General features: G+C 40.8%; 1 pseudogene; it reads right to left on the bottom strand.

The window, feature by feature from the left end:
• LOC105035686 (uncharacterized) overlaps positions 1-11,504 on the bottom strand; it is a 12,571-nt pseudogene extending 1,067 nt beyond the window's left edge.
• Positions 11,505-12,259: the final 755 nt, after the last annotated feature.

The following is a 12,259-nucleotide window of genomic DNA, read 5'->3' as shown; positions in this document are numbered from 1 at the left end:
ATGAAAACTGCTGCTGACTCGATAGGTCATATTAGGCAATCACCACATTTGCGCTTTAGTCCAGCAAATGCCATCTTCAGTAGCTCGGGTGTAACTAGCTCGACAGTGACGAGATTGTTTGGGCCGAGGCCGAAGTATGGATCTACAACACTAATAATGATGATATTCAACATAACTTCTGAAAGTTTGAAATTGATACAGAAATATAACATGAAATATATTCACAAATTAAGGTGCATAAAAATATAACATTCATGACATTTCATGAATTAAAGGGTTGAAATAATGCAGTTCTGTTCCAGAGACATGGTACACGGAGAATGCTAGTAGGGCACATTTAACCAATTATGCAATTCACAATGAACAATGTAAAGCACATTCACCGAGAAAACATCCACACCTTACAAGTAGCAGCTCTTTGCAGTATCTGGTACTTCGGTGTTTCCAAACCTGGAGTCTTGTAGATCCGCAGGTATGGAGAATTAGAAGCTATGCATGAGAAGGCCTGAAAGAACATATTCATGTGTGTCGGAAAAGGTCGATTAATCTGGATGACAATTTTATAATAAATAGGTCCATACTTGTTTTAGAACATCCCATAAACCTTCCAATGAAAAATAATCTTCTTCTCCATGGAATCCCAAACATCCTATAGGTAGAAATAAAAAGTAAACAGCAGAAATAAAGAAAAAGTTTCTATGGAACTTTGGAACATATAATTTTAGTCCCAAATAATGACAGTATTTAATTAGACCCATAAATAAAGCTGACCACATGGCTACAGAACTTCTGGTTCTGGAGATCGCCACCCATGATCAAGATTTCTGGGAAGACCAAACTCTGGTTTCTATGGTAGAAGATCAAATATAAAACATCCCATAGACCTTCCAATGAAAAATAATCTTCTTCTCTATGGAATCCCAGACATCCTACAGGTAGACATAAAAAGTAAACACCGAAAATAAAGAAATAGTTTCTATGCAACTTTGGAACATATAATTTTAGTCCCAAATAATGACAGCATTTAATTAGAGCCATGTATAAAGCTGACTACATGGCTACAGAACTTCGGGTTCTGGGGATTGCCACCCATGATCAAGATTCCTGGGAAGACCAACTCCGGTCTCCATGGTAGAAGATCAAATCTCATCACCGCAGTCCATCTTGTTGTGATCTCATAAGGTCCTGCCTAAATACAAATCATTCAGTTAAACCAAAAAAAAAAAAGAAAAATATTTATGTCGGTAATTGCACATGAAAAAGAACAAACCTTACCAAGGAAAAAAAAACAAAACAATATTTCAAAATCCCTCCTACACACCGACTGCAAAGCACTGATTGGTTATTTTTTAAGGTCCACTCCATCGGATTAAGAAAAACAACAATGTCAAAAAGATTCACGAAATCACGACTTATACTTGACTTACCGGAAGTGGGGCGCTTCTCTGCTGGTCAGAGTCAAAGAGAGCCCTGGATGGGGTGAACTAGTGCAATGCACGCTACTGAGTATGCTGCAAACAGAAGTGGGCCACATATATCTTTGAGCTCTAACTAATGTTACACTATTTTCAAAATCTTTTTTGATTTGGCCAAAAACAAGGGGAGCAAATGGATACTTGGATTGGGCTCTCACCGTTGAAAATAAACAAATAAACTAGCAAACAAATAAATGACTCTCCGATGAAATTATGCCAAGAAATTAACGAAGTAATCCAAGGTTTTGCACCGAACAAAGGATTATTAAACGGATCACTTACCCTACTATCTAAAACAAACGATAAGAAGAGTAAGAGAATAGAGAATCCCAGGCTCCAAGAAGACTTGTCCCACATGATGGAGGTAGAAGTCGGGCCCAAGAAGGTGCTCGAGGAGGCGGATGATGAAGAGATAGCCATCGATTGTGTCGTGCTTGGCGATGGGATCTCGGAACCAGAGGCGCTCGTTGTACATCGATCGGTCGATCCCCTTCTTGTCGAGAATAAGTGGGCAGTCATCCTGCAACAACTCCACCATCCCACCCTCCTCATCGACTATGCTCGACCTGCTTCTATCCGCCGACTGTTATAGCCCAAAACCAGCCCAACCAAGCCAGCCCAGCAGACCTAAGCCCAAAAAAAAAAAAAAACAGGGGAATCAAAACCGGGAAGAAGACTCCCGATAGGAGTCTTCTTCTCCGGCGAGATTCGGGCGAGATCGAAAATCCTAGGACCCCTCGGAGTCCTAGAGTCCTCTATAAGAAGACTCCCTCTCCCTTGAGACCGAACATCGACCTCTTTCCTCTCTCTTTCTCTCCGTCTTTCTCGATCAAAGCCGTGGACACCATTCAATTTTCCGTCGTGATTGCCCGCCGACGAGATCACCGGAGGCCAAGGTGAGTCTCCTTCTTCTTTCCCTCTTTCTCCTCCTTCCTCCCATACCTTTGCTTGAGGTGGCCGGCGACGAGTGTCGTCGATTTTCGGTCGGAAAAGAGACCCTATTTTTGAGCCTTTTTTTCCTTGGATTTTTCGGTGCCGGCGATCGGAATCGATTGCCGGCCATGTTCCTCCGTGACCGGGGGAATGGCCCCCCTCTGCCGCCGGCCTCCGCCGCGGCGGCCGTGGCCTGAATGGCCCGGCAAAAGAAGGGGATGTCGGTCCCCTGTTCCGGCGCGGGAAGAGCCAAGAAGAAGAAGAAGAAGAAAAAGAAAAGAAAAGAAAAGAAAAAGAAAAGAAGAAGAAGAAAGAAAAGAAAAGAAAAAGAAAAGAAAAGAAGAAAAAGAAGAAAAGAAAAGAAAAGAAAAAGAAGAAAAAGAAAAAAAAAGAGAAAAAGAAAAGAAAAGAAAAGAAAAATAATAATAATAATAATAATAATAAATATATATATATATATTTATATATATATATATATGAATAAATAAATAAATAAATAAATAAATAATAAAATAAAAAAAATGATGAGAGAGAGTTTCTCTCTCTTCTCTCTCTTCTTTCAGTCTGAACCCTGACTTTTTCTCTCTGGAATTGGACTTTCTCTCTCTACTTTTTCTCTCTAAAATTTTTTCTCTCTAGCTTGTTTCTCTCTCTTGATGGATTTCTCTCTCTCTCTAAAGTTATTCCTCTAAGATTAGCGTAGTGGAAGGCTTCATCTGATGATTTTGATCGAGTTTAGGGAAGAGTCTGATTTTAAGTGAGATTTTGATTTTGGAATTTATTAGATTTAATTTTGAATTAAAATTAATGTAAAAATATAATTTTGGATAATAGGCACGGAAGAATCTCCTAGAAGTTAGTTGATCTGTTCATTCAGTGCTCCGTGAAAGGTAAGTAATGAATCATCTTCTCGAGATATTTCATATTTATTATAAAAATAAATAATTATTCTCTGAAATTATGCATGATTTATGAAATTATGTTTTGAAAGAAAAGTGCTTTTGAAATATTATGGTACGTCGATTTATGCATATGTTCATTGAAAAATTATGATATATTATGGTACAAAGTGTTTTGATACAGATCGGATTTATGCTCTCAGTCTAACTATGTTTCAGTGGGCCCCGCCAATGGGGATTATACGTTGGTACTCAATGGACCCTGCCAGTGGGGGTTATGCGCTGGTGTTTGTGGACCCTGCCAGTGGAGGTTGTGCGCTGGTATTTGTGGACCCTGCCAGTGGGGGTTGTGCGCTGGTATTCTGTGGATCCCGCCAATGGGGGTTAAACGTTGGTCATAGTCGAGACTGTTGAGTTACGAGTGTTTTGAATCGAATCGGATTTATAATTATATTATATATGAATATTTTAAAATTATTGAATTTGCATTAAATCAGCATGAAATATATTTTTATATTTATTTACAGCATTATTCTTGAAAATTATATAATATCTGAAATATCTGGTAGAGATACTTGTTACTTACTGGGCTGTCTAGCTCATTACCTTTCTTTCTATTTTTCAGATTCAGACAATGAAAAACAATATATGTGGGCATCCAAGAGGGTACAGACGGTGGGTCACCGAAAATTTGGATGGAGGGGGCATTGGCCGGCTGGGATGGCCGGTGATTTTGATGAAATCATTTAAATCTTTGTCCCGTGAGAATGGTATCATCGGCAAAAAATGAATATCCGATTCTACTCGGTTGCTAATCGAGTAAGGTTTGGCATTTTTCCTTCTCTCGATAACAGAGAGTGGCGGTACAGTTGAGATTAAATCAAGTAGTCATTATTTTTTTATTTTTGTACATCATATATGATATAAAAAAAATATATCATGATTGAATCACGTAATCATTATTTTTTAATATATATTTAATAAATATAATTTTATTTTTTTATTTAAAATTTTGAATGATAAAAATATTCATTCTTTTTTAAAAAAATTATGACATTCTGTGACCATATTATGATATCCTGTAGTTAAATTATAATTTTTTATACAAAAAATTTTAATTTAGCTATAGATATTATAAGAAAAGGAGAGACATTTTCATCATTTAAAAATTTTATAAATTTTTAATGATAAAAATATTTTTTTTATGACTTTTGAAAAAAAAATTATGACATTTTGGGGTGTTTAGTAGCATGTAATCTTAATAGAATTACATATAATTTTACAACAGATAATCAGATGATACTATTTATTTCGCCACTTTTATAAATAATAATGTATTATATGTAATATAGCATTATCTGAAAAAGAGTAATCTGATTATTTAGAGGGAGGTGGCTATGTGATTACATATAATCTTATAACCCTACAATCTTGCAACAAGATAACTTCAGAACCAAAATATTCCCATCAAAATAAATTAAAATATGTATTAAATAAATTATAGATAGTTTCAATTGGTGAAAATAAAAAAAATATAATGCGTCGTTCCGATTGGTGATGTCATCAAAAATAGTTGGATCCTAAAATTAAATTATTCTAGTAAAAAATAAACAATAATCAATAAGTAAGGATGGAAGTACCTTAAAAAAATTAGCTTATATTCTATATAATCTAAATTGTATACCAAACACTATAATGTAAGATTCTCTATTATTTTATCAGATAATCATATTCCTTTTACAATCATATTACCGTAGCAATATTATCTTTTACGGTGATTACTGTGAGTACCTCGGATCAGCGCTATATCACAACACATATTAAGCTCTCAGGTCAACAATACGACCGTCGACTGCCGTATGAGCTAAGGAGTCTATCTCTATGCTGAGCTAAGGGATTTTCGAAATCTGATCTGTGTATGAGCTGCTCAGCTGACTTATTTCTTCGACGTGTGCAATAGCTGTTTATCCCAAAAAGATAAGATTTAGCATAACCATCTCTCTTAATCTTGCGGGAGCGATTAAGGGCTAAATTATCTCATCCAGTTTAGCATGTTCAATGGTCTGACAATCTCGAGATCGTATAATCTCACAGCTAACAATCCAGCTGTCCAATATTCTTCTATATAAGCAACCAGAGCCACGATGATTCAGTTAAGTTCAATTGAATCCCTCTCAAAAAATCCGTTGCTACTTCCTTATTCTCTATTTTTCTGACTTGAGCATTGGAAGGTCCTCACCGGAGTCACAACCTTCGATTTAGAGCTTGTTTTGTAGATCACTCCAGCACCAGCAACACCGCATGAGGTTTTCAGGTGTCCATCTTCCAACCCTGACTGATTTAAGTAGCAACAGATAGAGGAAGGATATACATTCGCATTCATAGCTCCAAGACAGGCATCTTTCCGACTTTTCAATATCGCAGTTTTTCAACAGGCGGCCAGCCAGCTGACAATCAAGCTCAACCACTGGCATCGAAAATTCTTCCATCGGTTCAATCGATCATCCCTCTACTAGGTCAACCAGCCCTGCCGACATCAATCATGGTCGATCAATTCGATTAACTCTTCCAGCAAGTTCAACATCTGACGACTGCAGTTCAAGAGGTCTAGACTTTTCTGGCACCCTTTCAAATAGTGCCGCAGCCTCCTCAGGCTGTCTCTGCACCTCCTACGGTGATGCGTCATACAGTTCCCTCGGTGGTGCTGCCTATGCCTTCTTTGGTAGTGTCCTCACAGAATCTTGTTTGGACTGCAGCTCCGCAGCCACCATCTCAACCAAAGTCGCAGGTGCCTCCTCAAAGTCTGGAGAAGAGATTAACTCATCAAAGTCATCTTAGGGCCCAGCAGTTAGCTAGGCAGTGATCTCCAAGCCCACAGTCGGGCCATGACTCAACCCCCGAATGTCGATTTTCTCTATGCTCCGATTATGGTACTATCCATAAAGTTGACTTTAAAAGATGGTTCCAGAAGGTTGGGCAGCAATTGGGTCAGAAAATAAAATAGACCCTCAACAATAATGGCTCCTTGGCACTGCCCTATGAAGAGTATAACAGTCAGCCACCCTTCGTCCTGAGAGTTGTGCAGGAACCACTCTTCCTGCATTTCAAACTACCTCAACTGGAGGTCTACGACGGGACCACTGACCCCATTGATTATGTGGAGACCTTCAAGGCAGCCATACTCCTTCAGGGAGCATCGGATGTAATCCTCTGTCGAGCGTTCTCTCCAACTCTTAAAGGGGCCGCTAGGTAGTGGTGCTCGAGTTTGAAGCCAGTGTCTATCTATTATTTTGAGGACTTGTGTCAGTCTTTCATCTATTATTTCATCAGCAGCCAGTGACAGCAGAAGTGGTCCGACTACCTCCATATCATTAAGCAAAAGGAGAGCGAGTCAATCTGCTTTTTTATGAACAGATTCAATGTGGCGACCCTAGATGTCCAAAATCTAGACCAGTCGACCGCGATGGCCACAATAATTAGCGGTCTCTTGAAGAACTACTTGAAAAAATTGTTAGTTAAGACTTATCCTCAAGATTTTTCAGATATACTAGTCCATGCAGAGAAGTACGTCCATATGGAAGAGGCCTTTGTCGATGATACTCCTACCAGTTCAACCGCAGTGGGATCCAGTAAGAAGCACCATCCAAGGTGAGAGAAGAAAAGATGCCAACGCTTTCGATCCCCACCCCTAAGGTGGAATAATGGGGGTCAAAATCATCAATCTTGCAATTCTCCGAGAAGGATTCGGCAACCATCACCTTCTAGGTAGTACAATAGCTATACATCTCTGAATATTTCTTAAAGAGATGTGTTGCTACAAGTGGAGCCTGAGTTACCTGAGTCCCGACTGATGAGAATAAGATCAGAACGTAGTCGAGACCCAAATAGATACTACTTTTACCATCATGACCATAGTCACGATATTGAAGACTGCCACCAACTTCGTGACGAGATCGAGAGACTTGTCAAGCAGGGATGGCTGAATCATTTTATCCGAAGAGCGGCCTCTCAACATCGAGCTTCGAGAGTTCAACAGCTGCCTCCTCTGCCTCAACAACCTCTCCCTAAGCCTCAACTGCAGCAAGCACCAGTGCGGCAGGAACGACAACAGGTCAGAGGGCAAAGTTGGAAGAAAAGTGGCCCATCCAAGGAGAATCTACATGATTACTGGGAAATTTTTTGGAATTCGAGCCAAATGGTGAAAATCAACTCACACCTAGATGAGGTAATCAAATGCTGACTAATTAATCTTTTGTAGAAAAATGTAGGTCTTTTTGCCTGATTACCAATTTTGATCTAATGATCTGATGCTGCGGCAAGTCAAAGTCTCATAGCCTATCGAGCAGGTGCTAGAAGGAAGGCTATTGCCCAATCGAAGGTCCTTATCGAGTGGATAAAGTGGCATGCCCAAAAACTTATAGGCTAAAGCAGCTTGACGGGACTCCAATTTCAAGATCATGGAACTCGATGAACCTCAACATATATTACCAATAATGTAACTATTTTTTATGAAAATAAAATTTGGAAGGCCATCAATTTATGATTGGCACTCGAGTTCTCCAAGAGTTGCCTCCTCCTTCTACTTAAGAATCTGAACTATAACTACGGTCAACTAATATGAGGGCTAACTTACCAGACCCTCGAAAGACCTCGACGACTCTGAGATGGGGCTAACTTATCAGACCCCTGTAAAGCCCCAACTTACGCAAAAAGTGAAGGAAGATTTTTAGAAAACCTCCAGAGAGATAACTAATCAGACCCTCAGATTGTCGCTAAGAGTACAAGATGTCGTAGGCACAAGCTCGTCGCTACCACACACTGCCTCTCACATGAAGATGGGAAGTACTAGATGTTGTAGGTACAAGATCACCATAGGCACACAATATCACTCGTGAGGGCTAACTTATCAGACCCTTGACAAGATCTCGATGACTCCGAGGTCGGACTAACTTATCAGACCCTTGCAGAGCCCAAGTCATGTGAGAAGTGGAAGGAGACTGTTAAGGAACCTCCAAAGGGATAACTAATCAACCTTCAGAAAGCTGTCAAGAGTGCAAGATGCCGTAGGCACAAGCTCACTGCTGGCATACACTGCCTCTCGCATGAAGATGAGAAGTGCTAGATACCGTAGGTATAAGATTGCTGCATGCACACAACGTCACTCGTGAGGGCTAACTTACCAGATCCTTGAAAAGACCTCGATGATACAGAGATGGGGCTAACTTGCCAGATCCCTGCAGAGTTCGAGTCGCATGAGAAGTGGAGAGAGACCCTTAGAAAATCTTCGAAGGACTAACTTACCAGACCCTCGAGAAGACCTCGATGACTCTGAGGCAGAGCTAACTTACCAGACCCACGCAGAGCTCGAGTCGCACGAGAAGTGAAGGGAGACCCTTAAGAAACCTCCAGAGGGATAACTTATCAAACCCTCGAGAAGATCTTGACGACTCTGATGTAGGGCTAACTTACCAGACCCCTGTAGAGTTCGAATCGCATGAAAAGCAGAGGGAGACTCTTAAAAAATTTTTGGAGGGCTAACTTACCAAACCCTCGAGATTCTGCCTAACTTATCAGACCCCTGCAAAGCCCGCATCACATGAGAAGCGAAAGGAGACTCTTAGGGAACCTCTGGAGAGCTAACTTACTAGACCCTCGAGAAGACCTCGGCGACTTCAAGATGGAGCTTACTTAAAGGACCCCTGTAGAATCTGAGTCGCATGAGAAGCGGAGAGAGATTCTTAGAAAACCTTCGGAGGGCCAACTTATCAGACTCTCGAGAAGACCTCGGTGACTCTGAAGCGAGGCTAACTTATCTAACCCCTGCAGAGTCCGAGTCACACAAGAAGCGGAGGGAGACCCTTAGAGAATCTCCAGAGGGATAACTAATCAGACCCTCAGAATGCCACTGAAGGGTTCTAGATGTTATAGGCACAAGCTCACCGTCGGCACACAGCCTCTTCAGAAGAAGAATAAAAGATGGACAATATACGGCTAGAGGCATTACCTCAACAAGTACTCCTTCCGTCTGAGGCATTCTCTCAGACTCAAGAGTATGGGATAGTGTTGAGATAATTATTATGATGCCTTAGATTCATGAATGGCTAGATTACATTCAAGTTGTGCTAAACTACTCTAAATATATTCACTTCAATCGAAGTTGTCTCAAGTATATCTATACTAAAGCTGAGCAACCTAAAACTTTACTTGTGTTGAGCTGAGCACTAAGTATTTTCTCACACTGATCTGAATGCTTATCTATGCCGTTCTCTATGAGTCGAGCAAAATTCATAAAATCTACGATCGGATTACATTCAAGTTGTGCTAAACTGCTCTAAGTATATTCATTTCAATCGAAGTTGTTCTAAGTATATCTATGCTAAAACTAAGCAACCTAGAACCTTACTCATGCTGAGCTGAACACAGAGTATTTTTTCATGCTGATTTGAATGCTTATCTGTGCTGTTCTCTACGAGCCGAGCAAAATTCACAAAATTCACAGATACAAATTTAAAGTTAAAAATAAAGCAACGACTTTCAGAATAAAGTATTCTTTTTTTATTAAAATCTTTACAAAAAAAAAGTCAGTGCTCTAAGAACTTTACAAAGAAAAAGTCAGTGCTCCAAGTACTTTACAAATAAAAGCTGGTATTTCGAATACTTTAGAAGATGGTTGCTTCAGACACCACCTTGCAAACAAGAGAAGAAAATAAGGAAGGAAAGAGAAAGAAGAAAAGGATAGCAGAAGAAGAAGAGGAGAACAGCAGAAGATGGAGAGAAAAATAAGAGGAGATGAGAAGGGACATCCCGCTCCAATCGACAGTGTATTGGATCGATCAGATGAGTTGGTTCGATCTTCGTCCATCGAGGATTTTGCCTTCTCAATATCCGGATGAGCTGATTCAATCTTCATCCATCGAAATCTCCACCTCTTCGTCGATACCGCCAACCTGTATGCCGTGAAGTTCTAAATATGACATTATCCTCAGTAAACGGGCCTTACAATCATCAAAGTTCTGGATGAAGACGGCAGTAGCGACATCAAGTATTTTTTTTCTGAATGCCATAGAATCATGAAACTCTACGATGCAGCACTCCCGAACTGCAGGCAGGATGTGCTCAAGCTAATGGGAGAGTCTGGTTGCAGGAGGCAAAGGAGGGGCGGCCCCATGAGAAGTGGATGTGCCGGCCCATCCAATTCTCTCCCTTTCACGGGCTAAGTACCTCCGACAGGCATCCCTTGCAATGGCATTCCGCTCTCTCACCCATCTTTTAATTAATTCTAAGGGAGGTAGATTCGAAGGTAATGACATGGCAACAAGCAAAGAAAGAGACTTCTAGTCACAGAAGGTGGAGCAGAGATCTCTTTGCTCCCTGACTCTCTATTTATAAAAGCTAGTAGCCACACCAACTGCCAATTGGCGCTTCCCAAGAGTTAATGATCAAGCAGTTAATGATGCACCTTCTCCAGAGTGGAAATAAATTTTTGCAATGCTTCACAAAATAAAATGTGCCCACGTGATGCATCTTCAAAGACCCCATGCCATCTCCCAAGTATGGCCTTTTCGAATGAGTCATTGATCATTATTCTCCATAATCGTCCATATTTAAGGGAGTAGAACAAGGTTACCATTCACTTAAATTATCTCAGATCGGCATGAGTAAGTTCACAAAGCAGAAGTATGACAAAAGATTCCGCTCATTTTATTCCTTTCAAAATTTTCTTATAATAACTCTAAAACATGAAAAAAGAGAATTACAGAAATATAAGTGTGACGTCTAGAGCTGAGGTGCCAGTCGCTGAGACATCCACCGTGGTAGGATCTCAGATTTTATCTAAAAAATTTAAGTTCAGATCTAGATATTTGGCAGCAACTCGAACTCGAATAGACTGCCTTCCAGCATCATAAGCGTCGGCGGAATACTCAGCTCTTTCTTCCTCATATTTTTCTGAGGTCTGAAAGTCCTCCACAGTCTTAGATGCGGCCTCGGCTGTTCGCTTCTCTTCTGCCTCCAATTGGGCCTTCAGCTCTTTTATTTCTTTTTGCAGGTGAGAATTCTCCTCACAAATAGCTGTATTACTCTTCACCTGAGCTTCGAACTCTGCTGTCTTGCCCAGCAGTCGAGAATTCTCCTCAACAATCTTTCTCAACATCACCTCAACATCTTCGGCTCTCCTCTCGATGGTGTCGGCTTTCATAGAGACTTCTCCGACTTCCTTCTCGGCCTCTCTTTTACTCTTTTGAGCATCTTAGCTTTGAGTCCAAACTTCTTCACCTCTTTGGCTAGCTCATACGAGCTTTCAATGTACCCATTCAAATAATGGATGAGCTGACAAGTAAAGAAAAAACTCATAAGTAATAAATAATTATACAAAAAGTGCTAAATGAGAAAATCCTAGCATACTCAGATGAGGCAATCTACGGCTCCTCTCCTCATCTCCCTCCGAGGAATACTCAGCAGTTCGTTTGCGTTGCCCGGGAGGAGCAGTCCAGAGGGTAACTTGCTCGCTAGCATGGGATTCCTCAGTGCTGAGGCCTCAAGCTTCAGTCCGACTGATGCAGTTCCACACGTGCCAGCTACCTCGACTGGTGCCTCATCCGAGGAGGATCCGATAGTGGGTGAAGTTGATCGAATCGATGAGCTGAGAGAAGCAGGTAGGCTCAAAATCATCTCCTCCAGACCTTGGTCCGCATGGCTCACCCAAAAGCTCACAGCAGTTGAGGTGGTAGGTGAGCCACTTTTCACCTGGATAATCTCATGGCCTTCCGGATGAGAAGGTTCAGACTCTCTAGTCTCTAAAGTTGGTTATGCGGGATCCCCAACTTTGGCCCAGAGGCTTCGCCCAATGGCAGGCTTGGCACCTCTTTTGCGTAGGATTTTTCTCTTCTCTTTTGGTGGGCTCGAGCTCTTTCCAACATCCAACTCTACAATCATAGTGATCAGATTATAAGA

The sequence above is a fragment of the Elaeis guineensis genome, chromosome 3, assembly GCF_000442705.2.
Source record: "Elaeis guineensis isolate ETL-2024a chromosome 3, EG11, whole genome shotgun sequence".
Lineage (NCBI taxonomy): Eukaryota > Viridiplantae > Streptophyta > Magnoliopsida > Arecales > Arecaceae > Elaeis > Elaeis guineensis.
This window is presented reverse-complemented; position numbering and strand designations above follow the sequence as displayed.